Source organism: Hyla sarda, chromosome 5 (genome assembly GCF_029499605.1).
Source record: "Hyla sarda isolate aHylSar1 chromosome 5, aHylSar1.hap1, whole genome shotgun sequence".
Classification (NCBI taxonomy): Eukaryota; Metazoa; Chordata; class Amphibia; order Anura; family Hylidae; genus Hyla; species Hyla sarda.
Genome location: NC_079193.1, coordinates 99250839 through 99276393, shown reverse-complemented (window position 1 = coordinate 99276393; position 25555 = coordinate 99250839). Strand labels below are relative to the sequence as shown.

Below are 25555 nucleotides of genomic sequence, written 5' to 3'. Positions count from 1 at the left end.
AAAATGCCTTAATTGTAGGTAGTGGAAATGCTCAGATGAGGGGAGATCCCAACAAGAGACCAGTTGCTCAAAAGGCATGAGAGAACATGAGATAGGGTCAACTAGGTCAGCCCAGCAGAATAGGCCCAAGAACCCCACTCCCGTACCATAACAGAAGAAAGACCAGCAGTGAAATCGGGATGATAAAGGAAGGACCGCAGAGGGGAAGGAAAAGAAAACAGTTTGAACTTCCTGGAACAATACCCCCAAACATACCTAAAGAAAGACATAAGACCAAGAAGAGGAGAGAGAGAGAGAAACAGCAGATGCAGGAGAGCACCAAAGGAGGGTATTAGGGTGAATAGGGGCCAGCCAAAGCTTCTCCAGCGGCTATATGCATGATACGTGAACCATGCCGCAAGATGGCGCAGGTTAGCAGCTCAGTAGTATTTAGTCACATTAGGAACCGACAAGCCCCCATGGCTCTACTAGCCATCATAACTGACATTGGGAGACAATAAAATTTCCCATCCCATATAAAACGAAAAATGGGCGACTGAAAAGAATGAAGGGCTGACAGACACCCGGATTGGGAAAGTCAGGAGGATTGTCATTTTGACCGCCGCAATAAGGCCAAAAAAGGAGATATATTGCGACCTCCACTTCTCTAGAAGAGCCCTAAGTTCTCGAAAAAGGGGGAGAAAGTTAGTAGAATAAAGAGAGGTATAGCGAGAAGTAATATGGACTCCCAGATACTTAATAGCAGAAGAGGACCATTTAAAAGAATAGTTAGAGCAAAAGAGGGTAGACAGAGATAAAGGAAGGTTCAGAGGAAGTGCTTCTGTTTTGGAAAGATTCACTTTATATCCAGAGACCACACCATAGGCGTGGAGAGCTTTGTAAAGATTAGGAAGCGTAAGCAAAGGACGAGAGAGTGTTAGAAGTACATCATCGGCAAATAAGCAAATCTTAAATTCCCTATCATGTAGGGGAATGCCAGTGATGTCCGGGTCCCTCCGTATCATGGCAGCAAGAGGCTCAATGCATAAAGCAAAAATCAGGGGGGAAAGCGGACAACCCTGATGAGTATCATTAAACAGAGGAAAATTCGGAGAGGAACAGTTAGGAAGTTTGAGCGAGGCAGTAGGAGAAGAGTAGAGACCCCGCCGTGCAGTAAGAAAATTGCCCGTGATACCAAATTTCTGGAGGGTAGCAAAGAGAAATGGCCACCCCAGCCTATCAAAAGCCTTTTCGGCATCCAAACTAAGAAATAATGCCTGTTCGGACCTCCGATTGGTTAAGTCAACAAGATCCACCACCCTTCTGGTGTTGTCGCCACCCTGGCGGCAAGGGATAAACCCAACCTGATTCTTATGGATGAGGGAAGGAAGAAAGGAGCTAAGCCGGACAACTAAAACCTTAGCAAAGAGTTTCAGGTCTGAGTTGAGAAGGGCAATGGGTCCAGAATATAAAAATTGTCCTCCATACTTCCGGCAGAAAAAAAATAAAGATGTACATACCTTCCTTCGCTCCCCCGAGGCCTCTGCTAACCGTCTCCGGTCTCCGCCACGATCCTCTTCCTTGTTGCCGGTGGTCGGCGAGTCATACTGCGCTCAGCCAATCATCGGCCACAGTGAAGTCCCGACTCGTCCGGCGATAGGCTGAGCGGCAGTGTGAGAACGCTTCAAGACACAAAATTCTTCACTACACCGGCACTTGCTGAGCGCATTATGACTCGCCCACCACCGGCAACCAGGAAGAGGATCGCGGCGGAGACCGGAGACGGTTACCGGATGCCCCGGGGGAGCGAAGGAAGATATGTACATCTTTATTTTTTTACTGGCAGTATGAGGGACAATTTTTATATTCTGGAGTTCTCCTTTAAGGAGTGCAAAAAAGACTGCAGTATCTCCTCACCCCCAAATTAAGGAATTGAAAAGTGGAACAAGTTTAGGTATAAGTATAAAGTCTTATAGTATAAGTACATAAATCCGTCTGGACCGGGGGAGCGACCAACAGGAAGGAATTTAAGAACCTCTAGGAGTTCCTCCCCAGTAATATGAGCATTTAAAATCTCACGATCAGCCCCTGACAAAGTAGGCAAGCCGCAATGGGAAAAATAGGAGTCAAGAGCAGCTGCACGCTCCACCGGATCAGACGGAAGCTGAGAAGGAAGGGAATAGAGATCAGAGTATGAATCAATAAGGAGGTGAGAAATATCAGCTGGGTGATAGTGGAGAACACCAGAGGAGTCCTTTAGGGCCGAGGGGAACTGAGCGACTGCACGGTCACGTAGGCGCCTGGCTAACATAGTGTGGGCTTTGTTACCTTTCTCATAGAAACGTTGTTTGGCGTACATTAACTCTCACTGAACTCTATGGAGAGCCAGGTCGCCCAGCTGGGCCCGAGCGCCAAGCGCCTCAGGACCTAGAGAGAGGGAGAGGACAGTAGAAAAGCCTCAAGGTGTGTAATCTGCAATCGATGTTCCCAGGAGCGAGCCAGAACATCACGCTTAAGTCGTGCACCTAAAGCAATACAATGCCCCCGTACAACCGACTTATGAGCTTCCCAGAGAACAGCCTGCGAAGAAACCGAACCCTCATTCGTAGTAAAGTAATCAGTCAAGCGCTTCTGGATCGACTCTCGGGAAGGTAATGATTTAAGAAGGGAATCATTAAGATGCTATTGACAGTTCCGGAGGAAAGAAGAAGATGAAAAAGAAAGGAGGACCGGACAGTGATCCGTCGAGTGGTTAATCCACCATAAGTCATATAACGCGGAGGCCCATATAATCCGTCGTAAAATGGAAGCTAGGCACAATTGAGCAGGAGTAGGAGGCGCAGAAGAGACAGAGAGAGAGGTGGTCCAGGGAAGGAGAGAAAATGTGATTGACCCCCCCCCCCAGTAACCAAGCAGAAGAGGGGTATTTATGAAGCTTGGCATGGACTCTACGCAAGAACAAAGAACAGGATTTTTGAAGTGTTAGGGGCGTAAATATTACAAAGCAGGAGCGGGATTTCCCCCAGACCACCCTCCACCACCACATAACGCCCCTGTGGGTCGAGAAAGGAAGAAGAGACTTAAAGTTGACAGGATTGAGAGATGAGAACCGCTACCCCAGCAACCTTCCTATCAGAAACAGCAGAGTATACTTGCGGATAGAGATGAGGGAGGAATTGAAAAGATCCAGAACGGTCAAAGTGTGTCTCCTGGAGAAAAACAATATCAGCCCGTAGTGAAACTAACTCCCTTTTCAACAAACCCCTCTTAGAGGGGAAGTTAAGGCCTTTAATGTTCAAGCAGACACACCTAACCATGATGGATAAGTAGAGGAGAATACAGCCAATGAAGAGACATACTCAGAGAAAAGTTCCTACGGACCACGGCGGACCAACGGTGAGGAGACTGAGAACCCAGGAGTGGGGAAATAGGACCTAAAAAAAGATATAGCTGAGAAAGAGAAAAAAAAGGGGCAACAAAAGGATTGACAGACAAACATCAAATAGACAGGACTACATAAGACATGGCAAAAACAATAATGAGCAATCAATTGAACCATTGACTTGTCAGACAATGCGGAGACCAAGACCACCAAGGTGGACAAGAAACCAAAGCATGGGCAGTCCATTGCTATAGCCTCTAGTGGAAGAATGGGAGAACACCACCAAGGAGCAAACACTCCACCCCGAGGCCATAGCAAAACAACATATCCTGAAAAAAAGAAACTATGGGTGACCAAAAATGCCTTAGGATAAGAACAGTAGTAAATAGCAATAAACTAAAACTGTGATGCAGGTAGAGAAAGACCAAAACCAACTAATGTCCCGATCCAGGGACAGTAACAGTAAGGGGAGACTTCAGGACCCCATGTACAACTCAAGGGGGAGCTCATGGAGGACCCCCGGGGTCATGGGGGGAGGTCTTTTCTGGGTCCCAGACTGACGGGGCCGGACTAGTTGCCACACAGGAGGCAGAGGAGGTAGAGGAGATGTCAGGTCCCAATCCACCAACTGAGGCACCGGCAGATCCAAGGTAGAGCAGAAGGTCGAAAGATCCGAGAAGGAGCATAAGACAGCAGAGAATCCATCTCTACAGGCAGTTAGAGCAAATGGAAAGTTCCACCGAAAGGGCACTTGGTGAGAGGGAAGAACTGCCAGGAGGGGTTGGAGTAACTGTTGTTTCCTGAGCGTCAGCCTTGTCAAAGTTCTTCAGACATTGAGCTTTAGCCATAATATCCTCCTTGACTTGAAAATCGTGGACACAGCAGATAACATCCCTAGGAGTGCCCATATTGGATTTAGGGCTGAGGGCCCTATGTGCTCTGTCCAGTTTGATCTTGTGGGAAGAGGGCTCACCCAGGATACGATTGAAAATAGCTTCCAGAGTAATATGAAAATCCTCCTCACGGGTAGCCTCCGGAAGCCCCTGCACCTGTATATTATTGCGCCTCCCCCTATTATCCAAGTCATCTACATGGGCCTGCAGGTCACTGAGAAAGTCCGATTGCGATGCAATTGTAGAGTCAAACTGAGTGATGTAAGCCCTAGTGGTATCATGGGCATCCTCCAGCCCCTCGACCTGGTCAGAGACATGCTGTAAATCTTCTCATAGGGACGAAATTTTTGCCCGATCCAGGGGTTAATGAGAGTGGAGGATCAGAGGGCACAGATCCAGTCCCATCCAGGGTGGGCAAAGCAGAGGAGGGTGAGCCAGTCCCAGGTAGGAGAGGCAGGTGAGGGGAGTGCAGGGTGAAGATGACCCACTATAGACACCAGCAAGCAGGAGGTAGGGGACGGCAGACCACCTGTCACTGAGGCCCAAGATGGCGGCCCTGCGTGCAGGCAGGAGGAGGAAAGCGGGAGTCCCACCCAGGAAGGCAACTGACCAGCACTCAGGGGACTGGAACTCCCGGCCAGGTGGGATCTATGCCTGATTCATCTTCACAAAGGTCAGTCTCTCCACATTTTTCATGGACAGACAAGTTCTCCTTGGGGTTACTATGGCCCCTGCTGCACTAAACACCCGCTCTGATGGCACACTACTGTCCAGACAGGACAGCTTTTCCAGGGCAAACTCTGCTAGTTGCAGCCACAAATCAAGTTTGGCTTGGTCATGTCAAGGTATACCACCACCTGCTGGTTCAGGTCCTGCTCCAGGTCTACCTGCTGCTAATGAGTTGCTTCACTATGTGGGTGAAGAAGGCTACTTCTCAGGCTACTGCTGATGTAGCTGGTACTGCTACATCACCCCTCCCCAGCAGCCATGGCAGTGGAAGGTGAGCGCAGAGGCCCCCCCCCCCCCCCCCCCCCGAGTCAGACATGCAAGAGGATGGACAATGGCGCAGATAGGCATCGGCCAACTGACTACGTAGGTTGTCTCTGTAGTAGGTCAGTTCATCCTCCCTCTCACTGTGTGTAAAAAAGGCCCCCATTGTGTGCCGGTAGCGAATAAGGTGGAGAGCCAGAAGTCATCCTGCTGCTGAACGGTGACAATTTAGTGGTCACTACGCAAGCAAGTGAGCATGGATTATGTCATTTGTGCAAGTGACTTGGAGGGACTCCCTGCTTCCATCTCCACTGCATACTGCCACTGTGTGTCTGGGTCCTCTGTCTTGTGTTCCTCATCACCCTCTAGCTCCTCTGGCTGCTCCTACTCCTCCTTTCCTGTCAGATGACTATAAAAACCACCCATTTTTCGAAACCTAAACTGTGCTCCACTGGCCCCCATCCCCTCCTCTTCCAGTTCAGCCCCCACAGGGCTCATGTGGCCATGAGATGTAGGCGCCACGTCTCCAGTGCCCTGACAAGCCATCGTTTCCAACACGTGTTGTAGGAAATGAAGCAGTGGAATGACGTCGTTCATCCCGTAATCCTGGTGACTGACTAATAATTTGGCTTCCTCAAAGGGCCTGAGCAGACGGTAGGTGTCACGTATGAGCTGCCACTGGTTGACATTAAAGTTACACAGGGGAGTCCCCCTATCCACTTGGACCATCAAGAAATTTGTTATTGTTTTTTCTCTGTTCGTATAGTCGGTCCAACATATGGAGGGTGGAATTCCAACGTGTGGAAACGTTGCAAATCAGACTATGTTGGGGGATGCCGTTCTGACGCTGCAGCTCAAGGAGTACGAGTAGCAGAAGAGCATGAAAAGTTTCTTTCCCATTGTTAGGATGTCTTGCAGATGGGGGGAACACTTCAGGAACCACTTAACAACCAGATTGAACACGTGTGACATGCAGGGCGCATGGCTCAGGCTTCCATGTCGCAGCGCAGACAAGATGTTCTTCCCGTTGTTGGTCACCATGGTTCCCATTTCCAGTTTTCGTGGAGTAAACCATGATTTGATTTCTTGATGAATGACTTTTAGCAGTTCCTCCCCTGTGTGACTCCGTGCGCCAAGGCAAGCCATGTGAAGAACAGTGTGACACTGCTGTGCCCTGCACACATGGTATGCTAGAGGGGCACTTAGACTTGTCCGTGCAATGGAGGCTGAGGACACGGTGGAGGATGAGGAGGCGGAGTCGCACTGTCACAGAACCAACGGCCTGAGAGCGGAAGTGGCATGACCTGTCCAAGTTGCTGTTGTGGCTGTGCAGGAACCACATTTAACCAGTGGGCCATAAAGGACATGTATTGTCCATGACCATAGTCTCTGACCGTAGTCGGCGCTGCCGTGCACTTTGGTACACCGACAGGCTCAAGGACTGGCCCACCTTCTGTTCAACAGAATTGTGCAGGGTTATTACTGCCTTTTTCGCAAATAAATGATGGCTTTCCACCTTAGCTTGGCACAAGCCATCAGTTCTCTGAAAGGTGCAGAGTCAACCACTTGAAAAGGGAGGGACTGCAGTACAAGCAACTTGGACAGGAGCACATTCAGCTTCTGCACTGTTGGATGAGTGGGCGCATACTGTTGTTTCTTGGACATGGCTTTGCCGATGGATTGCTGGCGGAATGACTGACTCGAAGTAGAAGGAGCAGGAGCATCTGGAGTGAAAGAAAATGGGTATGACAGACTGCTCCCTTTGGCTGAGGTGGTGGAGCCTTGGCTGGCTGAAACAGGGAGCGGCGTGCCACTGGGTGATGCAGCAGGCTGAACCACCACATCGGAGCCACGGTTCTCCCAGGCCGCTTTATGGTGATGCTGCATATGTTGATGCAGGGCCGTAGTGCCAACATTGGGATCCTGGCCACGCTTCACCTTCTGCCGACACATCTTGCATGTGGCCATGTTAACCTCCTCCGGATGCTTGATGAAAAACTGCCACACCACCGAGTAGCTAATTTTCTCCTCAACAGTCCACACTGATTGACTGCTACTGCCGCTGACTCCAGGAACCCCTGTTCCACTACCTCCCAGGAAGGTAGGCTGCTGCAAAGCAGGTGGTCTACCCCGGGCACGTTTGGTTCCGGAGTTTCCACTTCTGCCACCATGTTCACTGCCAACCATGCTACCACCTTGCTGCCTCACAGGCAACCTGCAACCCTCTTCTTCTGATGATGATGAAGCCCCTTCTGCACCTGGCTCCCAAGTATGATCGGCTTCATCATCATCGAGTTGTGTCTGCACATCACTGTTGTCCTCCTCAGGTTCCTCAACAGTGTCTACTTCAGGAGTCTGAACGCTCGTAACACCTCCCATGCCACTCTGCTCATCACTACTTGCCCGCCTAGCGGAGGAAGTGGCGGATGTCTCCTCCACTTCATGGCTGGGCAGTAGCTGCTAACTGTCCTCTAGTAGACCATCCTCACTAAATAGTGGAGCTGAACCCACAGCATACAATACTTCTGTGGAAGAGGGAACAGCATAGACAGCATAGGACAGAGGAAATAGGAGGACAGGGACTTCTCCAGGGCCATGCCAATTGAGGGTTGTGTCTGAGGAGAATTGTGATGAAGTGGATAACCGAGTTAATCAGTCGATGACGGAAGAGTGGTTGCTGGTCGAGACATGACCACTAGCTGATACCGGGAGCTCAGTCCTCTCCCTGTGACTCCTGCTGTCACTCACCCCTTGTCTGCTACAACATCTGCCTGATGAATTTAGGCCTCTGCCACTCCTCTGTGAATGTCCTGGCACTTCTCTGCCTGACATAGTTATACACCAGCTGAGTGCATATATGTTACACTTATGAGAGGTGGACAGTACGCTCCACTACAAACTGTATAAGGCTACAAAGACAAGTGTGTAGCTTAGGCTGGCCTTTCACAGTAACTAGGTCCAAATTAGTTTAACAGGAAAATGTATAAAGGACACCACGTAGGTGTACGTACAGTTTAAACCTATGAGAGCTGGACAATACGCTCAGCTTAAAACTGTATAAGGCTACAGAAACAAGGGTGTAGGTTTGGATGGCCTTTCACAGTAACTAGGCCAAAATTTGTTTTTCAGGAAAAAAAACGTACCCCACCTATGTACGCACCGTTTACACTTATGAGAGGACACACTTTTTGTGCTCACTCTAACTGGCCCCTGTTAGCTTTACAGTGGTCGTACAACCAACTGTAGAAGTACAGAAGTAATAGAGCCCAGTACAGTATTATTATGCACTAATAGCAGGTGACAATGGCTTTTTAGTGCTCTGCCTAACTGGCCCCTCTAAACTTTAGAGTTGCTGTAAATCCCACTGCAGCAGTGGAGTCGCTGTGTATTACACCCAAAAGTGTTTCTCTCTCTCTCTCTCTCTCTCTTTCTTTTTCTCTCTCTTTTTCTCGCTGTGATTTGAGCTTTTGGTAATTGCTGCTGTCAAGCTGTTTTTCTGTGCAACGCACACAATGCTCTATCTCTCTGCATGATAGCTGCCGATTATATAGGGCTGCGACATAACAGGGGTGGCTGGCTGCTGATAGGCTGCATGCTGCATGTGATTCAGGGTCATCCCGCCTACCCGTCTTCCCGCCTTCCCAGAGTTCCTTTCCACGTCCTGACATGCGGAGCTGTCATTTTAAATGCCCTGGGGCCTTGACTACACTAAATGGAGTTTAATGAAGCGATTCGTGCGATCGAATCGTGGCGATATTCGGATTCGTTGTGAAGCAAATTTTTCCTAAAAATCTTAACGAATTCGGATTCGTCAGATTCGATTCGCTCATCCCTAACTACCATCAATCATTGTTATTCAAGACCATGAGCTATATAACATTTTACTTTTCATTCTAAGCAATTAGACACTCGCTATTAAATGCTTTAAGTTCGTTTTTTCTTTATTCAATCTTTTTTCCATAAAACTCAGAGCTGTAAAATTCAAAGCTTGCAGATGTTATATTCGGCATATATCCGTACTAGCAGAGATCTTTTTGCACTAGTCGGGAGCCATCAGGGTCTGACGCGACTTTCAGGGGAACGCCCCCTTACTCATGCGTACTAGAGCCTGGGATTCAAGGATATTTTAAGCAGGATGAACACCTATAGTCAATTGCGAATTTTATCTTAAAGAGACATATATAGTTATTTCCTTTAAAAAAAAAATAAAGTTAATTCGAATATAGTGTGCATTCTCTTCAATATCCTGGATTACAATATTATTCATAAATAAGCTTTTAAACTACAGACTTCATTCAAGCCTGATGGGGAATTCGTTTCCAGGTACGTTATCCAATATGCTTCCCTTTGCAGGAGACGCATGCGGTTTATATTCTCATTCGTGTCTGTGTGAATTTGCTCCAAGATTTGCCACCTTAACTCATTCGCATTGTGCTGTTTTTCTAAAAAATGTCTAGCGACAGTAGTCTCACAGAATTTTGATGATTCACTAACTGATTTAGTATTCAAAGCTTTTTATGCTCCGTTATCCTGACTTTTATTTTTCTGCTAGGGCATTTTAGCATGTAAATAATATTTTCCATATTACAAGTGAAGAGGCCTTTACTAGGGATTTTAATACCACTTTTAGGGTGATGGACATTTTCACCCTTTGTTATGTTGTTGCAATGTGAACATGCTAGACAAGGATATGTCCCTTTTCGTCTAGAACTTAGGAACGCTTGATGACCTTTTTTCTTTTTACTGATGTCTCCTCTTATAAGTATATTTGCTATGGTTTTGCCTCGATTATATGCAAACATGGGGGGTTCTTTAAAAAGTTTGCCTTATTTGGAGTCTCATCTAATTAACGTCCAGTATTTATTTATTGTTTTTTTAATTAAATTAGTATGTCTATCATAGGTGCTAATGTACATTGTTCTTTACATTTTTTTCTTCTTAGTTCTTAGTATTTTTATGCATGATTTTGAGGACAGATTCATCTTTCCCCCCCAATAACATGGAAGCTCCACTAACGTGGTTACGTTATGTGGATGATATTTTCATGCTCTGTGGTGGAACAGAGGAGTCTCTCCTCGATTTCGTGCAGAGGTTGAACATGGTACATTCTACCATTAAATTTATTCTTACTTATGACATTCAAAAAAAAAATGTTTTTGATGTAGAAATAAAGAAGAATGAAAATAACAATTTCAATACCACATTATTCGTTAAAAAAACTGATAAAAATAATATGCTACATAAAGATAGTTTTCACAACCCAAACATCTTCAAAGGTTTACCTAAAAGTCAATACATTAGAGCTAAACAAATTATTAATAAGGAAGAGGAATAGTGAAAAAATATTCCAAAAGAGAATTCGAAAAAATAGAACAAGAAGTAGCACATGTAGACAGAACAGAATTATTGAAGGAACTAAGAAGAAAAAAATGGAAAGAACAATGTACATTAGCACCTATGATAGACATACTAATTTAATTAAAAAAAACAATAAATAAATACTGGATGTTAATTAGATCAGACTCCAAATATGGCAAACTTTTTAAAGAACCCCCCATGTTTACATATAATCGAGGCAAAACCCATAGCAAATATACTTATAAGAGGAGACATCAGTAAAAAGAAAAAAGATCATCATGCGTTCCTAAGTTCTAGACGAAAAGGGACATATCCTTGTCTAGCATGTTCACATTGCAACAACATAATAAAGGGTGAAAATGTCCATCACCCTAAAAGTGGTATTAAAATCCCTAGTAAAGGCTTTTTCACTTGTAATATGGAAAATATTATTTACATGCTAAAATGCCCTTGTGGCAAATGCTACGTTGGGCAGACTAGCAGAAAAGTCAGGATAATGAAGCATAAAAATAACATCAGAAAAGCTTTGAATACTAAATCAGTTAGCAAATCATCAAAATTCTGTGAGACTACTGTCGCTAGACATTTTTTAGAAAAACAGCATAATGTGAATGAGTTAAGATGGCAAATCTTGGAGTAAATTCACACGGATGCGAATGAGAATATAAACCGCATGCGTCTCCTGCAAAAGGAAGCATATTGGATAACGTACCTGGAAACGATTTCCCCATCAGGCTTGAATGAAGTCTGTAGTTTAAAAGCTTATTTATGAATAATATTGTAATCCAGGATATTGAGGAGAATGCACACTATATTCGAATTTACTGTTTTTTTTTTAGGAAATAACTATATATGTCTCTTTAAGATAAAATTCTCAATTGACTATAGGTGTGCATCCTGCTTAAAATATCCTTGAATCCCAGGCTCTAGTACGCATGAGTAAGGGGGCGTTCCCCCGAAACGTCGCGTCAGACCCTGATGGCTCCAGACTAGTGCAAAAAGATCTCTGCTAGTACGGATATATGCCGAATATAACATCTGCAAGCTTTGAATTTTACAGCTCTGAATTTTATGGAAAAAAGATCAAATAAAGAAAAAACGAACTTGAAGCATCTACCAGTGAGTGTCTAATTGCTTAGAATGAAAAGTAAAATGTTATATAGCTCATGGTCTTGAATAACATGGATTTGCATAGTGGGATTGGTGAATACCCACACCTGAGCATTGTCTAGAAGTCTACACAGGACTGGTTTCTTTTTCTAACACTACCATCAATCATTGTAGCAGCCAATGTTTTGACATACAATTTCCCACAACAGTTGTATTGTACATTACACAGGTGAGCATGTGTACTAATGCTAAACAAAATATCCACTTTGCAGGAGCTGCCCACTTACTGCAATACGAATCTTTATCAATGATAGTACAGAGCAGGCAAAGGCAACTTTCGGCACTGCAGATGTTTTGGTCTAGATATCCCTTGATGCTTTAGCAGAATTTTGGCTGTAAGAGCATCATAGGAAATGTAGTCCAAAACATCTGCAGTGCTGCAAGTTGCCTATGCCTGGTATAGAGACTATAACCCCTTCAAGACCATGCTTCTTACCCCCCTTTTTGGTCAATAGATATATATATATAAAAAAAATTTATTAGTACATACAGATCTGAAAGCTATAAAGCATCTTCTCATTTGGTTATTCAATTAATTTTGGTTGCCATTTTTATCTTAGTAAATTGTCATTTTTATGTGATACTGAGGGGGAGGGCGGGGGTAGAGAATGTAAAAAAAAAATGGCACATAAGATAAAAAATATTTTTTTTCTCTACAAAGACCTCTATTCAAAAAAATTAAGGTATGCATTGTTACGCCTAGCGCTCCGGGTCCCCGCTCCTCCCCGGAGCGCTCACGGCGTCTTTCTCCCTGCAGCTCCCCGGTCGGTCCCGCTGACCGGGAGCGCTGCACTGTCATGGCCGTTGGGGATGCGATTCGCACAGCGGGACGCGCCCGCTCGCGAATCGCATCCCAGGTCACTTACCCGTTCCCGTCCCCTGCTGTCATGTGCTGGCGCGCGCGGCTCCGCTCTCTAGGGCGCGCGCGCGCCAGCTCCTTGAGACTTAAAGGGCCAGTGCACCAATGGTTGGTGCCTGGCCCAATTAGTTTAATTGGCTTCCACCTGGTCCCTGACTATATCTGACCTCCTCCCATGCACTCCCTTGCCGGATCTTGTTGCCCTTGTGCCTAGTGAAAGCGTATTGTGTGTCTAAAGCCTGTGTACCAGAACTTCTGCTATCCACCCTGACTACGAACCTTGCCGCCTGCCCCCGACCTTCTGCTACGTCCGACCTTGCTTCTGTCTACTCCCTTGTACCTCGCCTATCATCAGCAGTCAGAGAGGTGACCCGTTGCTAGTGGATACGACCTGGTCACTACCGCCGCAGCAAGACCATCCCGCTTTGCGGCGGGCTCTGGTGAAAACCAGTAGTGACTTAGAACCGGTCCACTAGCGCGGTCCTCGCCTATCCCTCTCTGGCACAGAGGATCCACTACCTGCCAGCCGGCATCGTGACAGTAGATCCGGCCATGGATCCCGCTGACGTCCCTCTGCCTTATATCTCTGATATCACCACGGTGGTCGCCCAGCAATCCCGACAGATCGCCCATCTAACCCACCAGCTGTCGGAAGTATTCACCATTGTGCAGCAACTTCAGTCGCAACTTCAGCAGCAATCATCTCCTCCGCCAGCTCCTGCACCCCTTCCGCAGCGAGTGGCCACTCCTAGCCTCCGCCTGTCCTTGCCGGAAAAATTTAATGGGGACTCTAAGTTTTGCCGTGGCTTTCTTTCGCAATGTTCTCTGCACTTGGAGATGATGTCGGACCAGTTTCCTACTGAAAGGTCTAAGGTGGCTTTCGTAGTCAGCCTTCTGTCTGGAAAAGCTCTGTCATGGGCCACACCGCTCTGGGACCGCAATGACCCCGTCACTGCCTCTGTACACTCCTTCTTCTCGGAAATTCGAAGTGTCTTTGAGGAACCTGCCCGAGCCTCTTCTGCTGAGACTGCCCTGCTGAACCTGGTCCAGGGTAATTCTTCCGTTGGCGAGTACGCCATACAATTCCGTACTCTTGCTTCTGAACTTTCCTGGAATAATGAGGCCCTCTGCGCGACCTTTAAAAAAGGCCTATCCAGCAACATTAAAGATGTTCTGGCCGCACGAGAAACTCCTGCTAACCTGCATGAACTCATTCATCTAGCCACGCGCATTGACATGCGTTTTTCTGAGAGACATCAAGAGCTCCGCCAGGAAAAAGACTTAGATCTCTGGACACCTCTCCCACAGTCTCCACTGCAATCTGCGCCTAGGCCTCCCGCCGAGGAAGCCATGCAAGTGGATCGGTCTCGCCTGACCCTGGAAGAGAGGAATCGCCGTAAGGAAGAGAATCTTTGTCTGTACTGTGCCAGTACCGAACATTTTTTGGTGGATTGCCCTATCCGTCCTCCACGTCTGGGAAACGCACGCTCGCACCCAGCTCTCGTGGGTGTGGCGTCTCTGGATGCTAAGTCGGCTTCTCCACGTCTCACGGTGCCTGTACGGATTTCTACTTCAGCCAGCTCTTCCCTCTCAGCCGTGGCCTGCCTGGACTCTGGTGCTTCTGGGAATTTTATTCGGGAGTCCTTGGTGAATAAATTCCGCATTCCGATGACCCGTCTTGTCAAGCCACTCCACATTTCCGCGGTCAACGGAGCCAGGTTGGATTGCACCGTGTGTTACCGCACGGAGCCCCTCCTAATGTGCATCGGACCTCATCACGAGAAAATTGAATTTTTGGTCCTTCCCAATTGCACTTCCGAAATTCTCCTTGGACTACCCTGGCTTCTACACCATTCCCCAACCCTGGACTGGTCCACTGGGGAGATCAAGAGTTGGGGTCCCTCTTGTTCCAAGGACTGCCTTAAACTGGTTCCCAATACTCCCTGCCGTGACCCTGTGGTTCCTCCTGTATCCGGTCCCCCTAAAGTCGTTAGGGACTCTGCCTGCCACAGAAAATGCCTCTCCCCCCCTCCCAGTCCCTTCAGGCAAGCCTCTGTGTCCCCTCATGGCTCCCGTCCTTGTGTCTCCCTGCCCCGTGCCAAGCTTCACCCTCTGCCCTCCCTCCCCATTCCTACTCCTGCTGTACTGCCTGCCATTGAGGAAACCATCCATTCCTTCCCGGTGTCCTCATCCCAGGGGAGGCAGTCACCGGACAAAAAAAAGGGGAGACCTAAGGGGGGGGGGGTACTGTTACGCCTAGCGCTCCGGGTCCCCGCTCCTCCCCGGAGCGCTCACGGCGTCTTTCTCCCTGCAGCTCCCCGGTCGGTCCCGCTGACCGGGAGCGCTGCACTGTCATGGCCGTTGGGGATGCGATTCGCACAGCGGGACGCGCCCGCTCGCGAATCGCATCCCAGGTCACTTACCCGTTCCCGTCCCCTGCTGTCATGTGCTGGCGCGCGCGGCTCCGCTCTCTAGGGCGCGCGCGCGCCAGCTCCCTGAGACTTAAAGGGCCAGTGCACCAATGATTGGTGCCTGGCCCAATTAGTTTAATTGGCTTCCACCTGGTCCCTGACTATATCTGACCTCCTCCCATGCACTCCCTTGCCGGATCTTGTTGCCCTTGTGCCTAGTGAAAGCGTATTGTGTGTCTAAAGCCTGTGTACCAGAACTTCTGCTATCCACCCTGACTACGAACCTTGCCGCCTGCCCCCGACCTTCTGCTACGTCCGACCTTGCTTCTGTCTACTCCCTTGTACCTCGCCTATCATCAGCAGTCAGAGAGGTGACCCGTTGCTAGTGGATACGACCTGGTCACTACCGCCGCAGCAAGACCATCCCGCTTTGCGGCGGGCTCTGGTGAAAACCAGTAGTGACTTAGAACCGGTCCACTAGCGCGGTCCTCGCCTATCCCTCTCTGGCACAGAGGATCCACTACCTGCCAGCCGGCATCGTGACATGCATCTTAATGGTGAACACTTTGGCTGTTGCGTGTAGCTGAAATGAAGCAGCTAATCAGCGTGCAAATTGCTTATAAAAACGTGCAATGCTTGACTGCCGGGTTTCAGCTGCAATTTTGGCTGCATGAGGTGCTATTTAGTTTGTTTTTACTCTAATATTCTCCCCTACCAGGCACAGTAGTTAGTTTAACTGTTAAAACATCTCTGACAGTCTCTTTTGTTGGATTTATGTGGATGTTGATTTATTAAGAAACCATAGAGTCTCGGGATGAGTGAGAGACCTAAAATGGGGGCTGGTCTGTTTATTGCTTGCTGCAACTTGTAGAGTAATCCTTCAGTGATGGAAGTCTGCAGTCTCTTCTGCGATTATGAACTTTTTTCATGAGATCCTCTGTATTCATTGTATGGAGAAATGTATGGCGGCATGTACTACTCCTGAGACACTCTAATGTATGATGGTGGCACATTCTCCTCCTAAGGCATTCTAATGTATGGCGGTGGCACGTTCTATTCCTGAGACACACTATGCTTGCTGCTGAGCATGGACGGAATTTTGTGTTGTAACTTTATTTTGGCATCAAAGTCTTGGTCTGTGTTTCTCAAATGCGGTCCTCAAGTACCCCAACAGGTCATGTTTTCTGGGTTTCCTTAGTCTTTCACAGGTGATATAATTATGGTCAGTGAATCAGGCATCACCACAGTTATATGACCTGTGAAAGACTAAACAAAATCCTAAAAAACATGACCTGTTGGGGGTACTTGAGGACCACGCTTGAGAAACACTGGACTGGGTAAGTCTGCTGATTATCACTGTTTCACTTAGGCTGTACTGGGGTTGTTTCCTCCCTCTCCCTTCCTTGTTTTCCTTTCTTTACCACTCCATGTTGCTCTCTTACCTTTTTTCCCTTCTTTCCCACCCTTGCCTTGTTGCATTTTATCTGCTGCTTTTGGGGTCCCATTTTCATTTTGTTGACTCTCTTCTTATGGGATGGATTGAGGGGACCAGATAGATATCTTTTTTATTGCTTTTGCCTCCCCATTGGAGCGTATTGCTCAATTCTATATACCTTATGCATTTTTTATATTGCTACCTCTTCCTCTTATGGAAGTCTGCCTTCAAACTTCAGACTTGTTCCTTTCCGAACACGAAGGAAATGTTTATCTGATGTTTTTTTTTCTTTTGCCCCTCTATTCCCTATTATTTTTGCTTTCTGTACCCCTCTGTTGCCTAATAAAGATTGCTTGACTGTGGGAAAAAAAGAAACCACAGAGTATTTAAATTAAAGCCTAGTGTTTCAGAAGTATTATATATTCTCTGTATTGGTTAATTGTCTGTGAGGAATATTACACGCATGGATAGCCAGTTTAACCAGCTCTAGTAATTTTAGTGGAAGGAAGTGCTTTCATATCTGTAAATTACTCTATACTCCATGCAGAGGAGGGCAACTTGATTTTCCTTTTCAACATTACCTTAACCCATTAACCTTCCTGTGTATGTGAGCTATGAAAGTCACTAGCATTTCCCTTACATGCTATCTTATTTATTAGAATAGGACATCTATGGGAAAACAGACCTCATGATGTCAGAGGGAACCTGTATACCTCCATAGCCAACCATATTTCATCTTGTATCCAGGCTAAAGGTAGCCCAACAGGGTACTAGAGCCTCCTTTAAATTGTACAGTTTTCCCCTATAAACTTATCCTTTTGCTCTAATTAGTGTAATCCATGGGTGTCAAACATGCGGCTCACAATGAATATATTTGTGGCCCGGACATCCCTGTGTCCCAAAAGATGTTTTCGGGACACAGGGATGCCCCCATCAACTCTCAGCGGCCCTGCGTTAAGTTTAAAAACTGACGTCCCGTGCGTGCGCCCATAGCAACGGAGGCGCGGAGGAGCGGAACATGGAGGTGGAAGACGCACGCTGGCCAGCATGGTAAGTGACCAGTGGCACGTCAGCTTCGTTGGTCAGACCCCCGCTCCTCTGGTCTCGGGACCAACAGCTGTGGCCGGACCGGAGTAGTGGTGGTCAGAGCACTGAAGTGGGGCAGTACACAGGCATACAGCCTCCAGCCATACAGTGTATATGGCTGGAGGCTGTATGTCTGTGGGGGAACATACTGCACCTAATGTGGGGGAACTGTACTGGGCACCTAATGTGGGTGAACTGTACTGCACCTAATGTGGGGGAACTGTACTGTCACATTCCCCCCTGTCACATTCCTCCCCTTGTCACATCCCCCCCCCCTCTTCACATCCCACCCCCTGTCACATCCCCCCTTGTCACATTCCTCCCCCTGCCACATTCCTCCCCCTGTCACATTTCCCCTCCCTTTGGCACATTCCCCCCCTGTCACATTCCCCCCCTTGTCACATACCCCCCACCCCCGTCACATTCCACCCCCTGTCACATTCCCCCCTGTCAAATCCCCCCCTGTCAAATTTCCCCCCTGTCACATTCCCCCCTTATCACATTCCTCGCTTTGTCACCCCCCCGTCACATTCCCCTCGTCACAATCTTCCCCCATGTCACATCCCCCTGTCACATTCCCCTCTGTCACAATCTTCCCCCCTGTCACACCCCCACCCTGTCACATTCCCCCTGTCACAATCTTCCCCCTGTCACAATCTTCCCCCTGTCACACTCCCCCCTGTCACATTCCCCCCGTCACAATCTTCCCCCTGTCACATTCCCCCCTGTCACATTCCCCCTGTCACATGCCCCCCTATCACAATCTTCCCCATCACACTCCCTCCATCACATCCCCCATCACATTCCCCCCTGTCACATCCCACCCCTGTCACATTCCTCCCCCCCTGTCACATTCCTCCCCCCTGTCACATTCCTCCCCCCCCCTGTCACATTCCTCCCCCTGTTACATCCCCCCCTCTGTCACATCCCCCCCACCCTGTCATATTCCCCCTTGTCACAATTTTCCCCCATGTCACATATTGTACTGCAGCAATACACTAGGTTTCCCCGGCGGTTTTCAAATCACCAACCTAGTGTGTTTGCTGCTGAAAAAGACCTTTCCCCATCAGCCAATCACTGGCTTGGCACGTGACATCGCTGCGGACAGTGATTGGCTGAAAGTCCTACTGCTTGTATAGAGAAGAGATGAGACATCGGACTGCATGGAGGGAAACGGCATCTGTAGGGACCGAGAGTAGGTGAGCAGAAGGTTTTTTATTTTTCTTCCTGCGCCCTTTTACTTAGCTCAGTGTTTTTCTACCAGGGTAACATACCAGGATGCCTTCAGCTGTTGTGAAACTACAACTACCAGCATGCCCGGACAGCCTTTGCTGGGCATGCTAGGAGTTGTAGTTTTGCAACAACTGGAGGCACCCTGGTTGGGAAACACTGACTTTTAGTATTTAAATTTGTTTTTACCTGCTATGACCCACCCCGCCTGCAGCAGCACATGGGAGCCGGCCAGAGCAGATAATCGAAAGTTTTCCCCGGGGGCAGTATCGCTAATCGCAAAAAGCAAAAATTGTGATTTGATTGCTTTTGCGATATATCGTGCAGCCCTAGCTTCCAGCATTTCAAATGCAGCTCTGTAGTATAGTGCACTCTATAACTCAGGCTCATATTGAATAGTTTATACAATAAGCACATGGCTACATACAGTCATGGCTGTAAATGTTGGCACCCCTGACATTTTTCAAGAAAATGAAGTATTTCTCACAGAAAAGGATTGCATTAACACATGTTTTGATATACACATGTTTATTCCCTTTGTGTGTATTCACACTAAACCAAAAATGGGAGGATAAAAAAAAGCAAAATGGACATAATGTCACGCCAAACTCCAAAAATGGTCTGGACAAAAAATGATTGGCACCCTTAACTTAATATTTGGTTGCACACCCTTTGGAAAAAATAACTGAAATCAGTGGCTTCCTATAACCATGAATAAGCTTCTTACACCTCTCAGCCGGAATGTTGGACTACTCTTCCTTTACAAACTGTTCCAGGTCTCTCTTATTGAAAGGGTGCCTTTTCCCAACAGCAATTTTGAGATCTCTCCACAGGTGTCCGATGGAATTTAGATCTGGACTCATTCCTGGCCACTTCAGAACTCTCCAGAGCTTTGTTGGCATCAATTTCTGGGTGCTTTCAGACGTATGTTTGGGGTCATTGTCCTGCTGGAAGACCCAAGATCTTGGATGCAAACCCAGCTTTCTGACACTGGGCTGTACAGTGCGACCCAATCCGTTGGTAATCCTCAGATTTCATGATACCTTGCACACATTCAAGGCACCCAGTGCCAGAAGCAGCATAACAACCCCAAAACATCATTGAACCTCCACCATATTTCACTGTAGGTACTGTATTCTTTTCTTTGTAGGCCTCATTCCATTTTCGGTAAACAGTATAATGATATGCTTTACCAAAAAGCTCTATCTTGGTCTCATCTGTCCACTAGACATTTTCCCAGAAGGATTTTGGCTTACTCAAGTTTATTTTGGCAAAATGTAGTCTTGCTTTTTTATGTCTCTGTGTCAGCAGTGGGGTCCTCCTGGGTCTCCTGCCATAGCGTTTAATTTCATTTAAATGTCAATGGATAGTTTGCGCTGACACTGATGCTCCCTGAGCCTGCAGGACAGCTTGAATATCTTTGGAACTTGTTTGGGGCTGCTTATCCACCATCCGGACTATCCTGCGTTGACACCTTTCATAAATTTTTCTCTTCCGTCCATGCCCAGGGAGATTAGCTACAGTGCCATGGGTTGCAAACTTCTTGATAATGTTGCGAACTGTGGACAAAGGCAAATCTACATCTCTGGAGATGGACTTGTCACCTTGAGATTGTTGATATTTTTCCCCAATTTGGTTCTCAAGTCCTCAGACAGTTCTCTTCTCCTCTTTCTGTTGTCCATTCTTAGTGTGGCACACACAGACACACAATGCAAAGACTAAGTGAATTTCTCTCCTTTTTATCTGCTTTCAGGTGTGATTTTTATATTGCCCACACCTGTTACTTGCCCCAGGTGAGTTTAAAGGAGCATCACATGCTTGAACAATCTTACTTTTCCACAATTTTGAAAGGGTGCCAATAATTTTGTCCAGACCATTTTTGGAGTTTGGTGTGACAATTTGTCCATTTTGCTTTTTTTCCTCCCTGTTTTGGTTTAGTTCCAATGCACACAAAGGGAATAATCATGTGTATAGCAAAACATGTGTTACTGCAATCCTTTTCTGTGAGAGATGCTTCATTTTCTTGAATTTTTTTTAGGGGTGCCAACATTTACGGCCATGACTGTATACCTAGTTATCCAGGCATACCATTTTCAACATCACTCATTTTACCACAAAATCTACTGCAAAGCCCAAAATTTTATGGTTTGGTAATCACGCCATTCACCGTACAGGATAAATAATGTTATTCAGTGATATCAAATATTTTTTTTATGTTTACAAATGTTATATGGAAATCGGAATCCAATAGATATTGCATAAATGTTGGAAATTAGAATACAATGATTACCAACCAGGATGCTGTGAGAGCCCTCCAGGGGTGCTGCAGTATCTCCACAGTAAGGCTGCATTCACACCACGTTTTTTACATATGGGTGCCGGATCCGGCGAGGGGAGGGGCAATCCGGGCACTCCCGTACCCCAGCCGGATCAGCCTGTGACTTTAAGGAGAAAGTGATTACGGAAGGACATCAAGGAGAAAGTGATTACTGCTTGGGCAATATGAGATACCTGAAAGCGATTACTGCTGGGGGAATATTATGGGCCTCAAGCTGACTAGTAAATGGAGCAAATAAGCAGACTAAGATAGCAGATGATATGTTGGCACTGAATATGATTACTGCTGGGGAGGGATAAGATGTGAGCCCTTAAAGGGGTACTCTGCTGGAAATCAAAACATTTTAAATCAACTGGTGCCAGAAAGTTCAACAGATTTGTAAATTTCTTCTGTTACATTTTTTTTTATCCTTTCAGTAATTATTAGCTGCTGTATGCTGCACAGAAAGTTTTTTTCTTTTTGAATTTCTTTTCTGTCTGACCACAGTGCTCTCTGCTGACACCTCTGTCCGAATAAGGAACTGTCCAGAGCAGGATATGTTTGCTATGGGGATTTGCTCCTGTTCTGGACCATTCCTGACATAAACAGAGGTGTCAGCAGAGAGCACTGTGGTCAGACAAAAAAAGAAAAGAAAAGAACTTCCTCAGTAGTATACAGCAGCTGATAAGTACTGGAAGGATTAAAGGGATAGTCCGGTATGGACTATTCTTATTCCATCCTGCCCGGGATGCAAAAAAAGTGAAATTAAACTTGCACTTTCCTTCCTACATTCCCCGGAGCTCAGCTACAGCTGATTGGTCGGCCAGGCTTTCTTCTTCCTACTTCCCTTAGCCTGTAACAACACACGGCGCTGCAGCCTATCACCGGCCGAAGCGGGACATCGCAAACTCCGGGCCAGCACAACAGTGTTCTGAAATGGAAGCATGGGGATCCTATCCTTTGGATAGAGGATAAGAAGTCTAGGGGTGGAGTACCCCTTTAATGCGATTACTGCTTGTGGGAATGTGAAATGAAGCCTTAAATGTGATAACTTCTGGGGGGGTTGAGATATGAGTCCGATTGTGATTACTGTGGGGGAATGTCTGTTGGGTTGACCTTTTATAGGCTTCCTTATTACAGTGTCATAAAATGTTGTGCAGTTAAACGAACTTACATTGATCGCTGTAAGAGAAATAAAATCATAATGGATGTTTATGTATTGACATCAAGGAGGTCATATTAGTTGTTAGCTGTAATATGTTTTTCTGATACTGGTATGTTATGGGAATCTGTCACCAGGTTTATATTTTCAGCAGTATAAACTAATGATAGGGACTTGATTCCAACAAATTATTGCTTACATTTTATGCAGCAGATCTCCTAAAATCATAATTTAATAAGTGGACCAAACCCAGCACACTAGTCCTGCCAATGATGTTGGCATGTTTGGTAGTCCTGGTTATTTATGACCTTCTAATCTTCTGCCAACCGGCCTCAAATCCGGCAACCAGCAGGTGGTGGGTGGTGTTATCGGCAAAAAATAAACTCTAAGTAGAAGAGAAATGACATGACACCCAGGACACTTCTTGCGTGCACTTGCAGCTTTATTGCTTGGAGCGGGGATAGACAAACTGTTTGTGCATCCTCGTTCCAAGCAATAAAGCTGCAAGTGCACGCTGGGCGGTCACTTACCTGCAGGCAATATCCAGCCTAGAAGCCGGCTCATCTTCACAGGTGGAGTGGTGCTGACTGCTTCTCTTACTTAATGGTGAAAAAATAAACTCTGACTTGATAAAGATGTTCTGCATAAAAAGATAGAAAAGCAATGCATCACTGTCCCCAGTTTATGCTGACCTCAGATAGGACAAGATAAAGCTAATGACAGATTCCCTTTAAAGGCCAACATAGCTTATGCAAATGGAAAGTAAAACAGAATGTTTCCAATCTCCATTCATTCTTTCTATGGTATTTTGGAAACTTTTGACCTTAGTACAAATGTATTAGGCCCAAAGTAGCACAGTATGTGCAGAACTCTTTGCCAATTAAAAGTTAGTTCTTTCCAATATCTCTTTCTGCTGAGGCTCAATATTATGCAAATTATTTACGCCATCTGGATGCTTTTGATAGCATCCTATTAATTCCAGGTCCTGTTTCCTATGATTACACTAGCACCTAATCCAGAAAGATTCCGGTCATGTAAGGTGAGTTTTGAATGTTACCATACTATGAGAAGGCTGCATGGAAGATTTATTTAAGAAGTGCATTTCGGTAATGTGTTATTATCTGTTACAAATTGCTAATGTTTCTTTTGTTTATGAAAGCATTAACTGTACCATTTGCAGTCATTCCCTGAAGGGAAACAGATTCATATTTCCTTTATTGAACACAATTTGTTAAAAAAAAACAAAAAAAAAACTATATATACATATGTACTAACGGCCGTCACGCCCACTCCCATAGACTTGCATTGAGGGGGTGGGGCGTGACATCACACAGGGGCGGAGTCGTGACATCATGATACTCCGGCCAGTGGTCGTCACGCTGCACACTCGGAGCCTCCAGCACTGCGGAGAGCTCGCAAAGGTGGATGCTGAATGACAGATTGTGGGGGTCCCCAGCGGCAGGACCCCGCAATCAGACATCTTATACCCTATCCTTTGGATAGGGATAAGATGTATTAGGGCCAGAGTACCCCTGTGAGAGGTGAACTCAGTTTATATAATAAGTGGCCCAAAACATTTATTAATGGTCCCCAACTTTTGGTTTATTATGAAATCTAGAGCTTTATTCAGCATCACTACTGAGGAAAGTAACCACTTTTTCAGCACTATACAATCCAGCATCTTCCAAGTTGAATATTTTTTTTTTTTAATAAAGCTATGTCCACTTTTGTAGCTGTTTTTGCTCTAATGTATCATGAATTTGCTCAAGTGCATCTTGAATAGGTTAACAAAATGTTTTATTTTCGAATAATCATACATAAAGCAAATAAAAACGTAGCAAACTGCCTTCAGAGTATTCATTATCATTGAATACTATCATTTGGGGTATACAGCTTCTATGCAGACCTATGAATTTCCCTTGTTACAGACTTCAAACAAACCCAGTGTAGTCTCATCTAAAATTCACACTTCTTTTCACCTGTTTGTTTTATTATATCGGTTGAACGTTTATGGAGTAATCAACAAAATATTCCTTAGGCTGGGTTCACACCACGTTTTGTTAAATATGGTTCCCGTATACGGCTGGGAGGAGGGGGGCGGGGCTTAATCATGGCGCCCGCACTCAGCCGTATTCGGGAACCGTATTTAATGCGTGGTGTGAACCCAGCCTTAGTCAGTCAATAGTATAAAAATCATATCACAGCATATATGAAGTCCCTTCCCACAGAACTTTCTGTTCCTATTTATTCATGTTCTTTATGTCTGGGCTCTATTTAAGTGTACAGCACTGCAGAATCTGTGTGTGCTATATAAATGAAGAATTATAATAGTGTGATTTCAAAGCTGTGTTATATACCCTAACCAATCAGCTGCCTCCCATTGTTCCTTCCCTTCCCATATCACAGCCGGAGAATCAGACAGTTCCTGATGGAGACACTGTAAAATTTTCCACTTCCTCCCTTCCTCCTAGCCTAATAGGACTGGGTTCACTGGATGAGTGTGTGCAGTTACCATGTGGTAAAACTGCGCAGGTGTTACCATTAATTCCTTCCTTCCTGCGCAGGTATTTACAGTGAATGTGAAAAAAAATATATTTTATTTCATGTATTCCTTTCCAAGTGAATGGAATTGCCAATGTTTCTTCTAGGACACCTATTAATGCTCATTCTTTCGGCGCAACATGGAATCTGGAATTTGCATGGTGTGCAGCAGAATCCCATTGAAAACAATGGGTGACTGCTGCATTGGAATTTCAAAGCTGCATTGGAATTTCTTTGCTCAAAAATTCCCTAGTATGATTGGGCACTAAATGTCTGACCTGAAATCGTACCATGGGAAAAGTATAGTTAAAGTACATGTGTCCTTCTTATAAGTCCTTCTGCAATGTATTTGCCATTTTCCAGTCCTCTCTGCAATTATATAAACTAGCCACCAGAATCACAGACTACATACTTTATTTACATTTGGGGTCTGGTCTGGGTTCTGAATAACTGTGGAGTCTGGGCTGGCACCGAAATAAAATTTTAGGGTTGTGACTGGGGTCTGAATTTATCTAGAGGTCTGGGTTCTGAATTTATTTAGTAGTTTGGGTTTTTAGTTATTTTTGGGTCTCTTCTGAGATCTGAATGTATTTTAGGGTCTGAACTGTGGTCTGAATTTATGGGTCTTAATTTTATTTTATTCAATTTATTATTTTGTTTCAATACACCTACACTTTCAGAAGGAATCTAGAAATGTGCGTAACACATAAAGAATCTAACACAATGTTACTAATACACATCT

At 45.9% G+C, this 25555-nt stretch overlaps 1 protein-coding gene across 9 annotated transcripts in view; it reads left to right on the top strand.

Moving 5' to 3' along the window:
- Window positions 1–25555, top strand: part of THRB (thyroid hormone receptor beta) — a 485968-nt gene that overhangs the window by 376406 nt on the left and 84007 nt on the right. For 2 of the 9 annotated variants that reach the window (XM_056519981.1, XM_056519983.1), the window contains one exon: window positions 23238–23311. The exons of 6 other annotated variants lie outside the window; for them this stretch is intronic. The gene's annotated coding sequence lies outside the window, so the exon portion shown is untranslated. Of the gene's footprint in view, window positions 1–5864; window positions 5899–23237; window positions 23312–25555 lie in introns of those variants that run through there. One more of the 9 variants, XM_056519988.1, reaches the window with a different exon arrangement.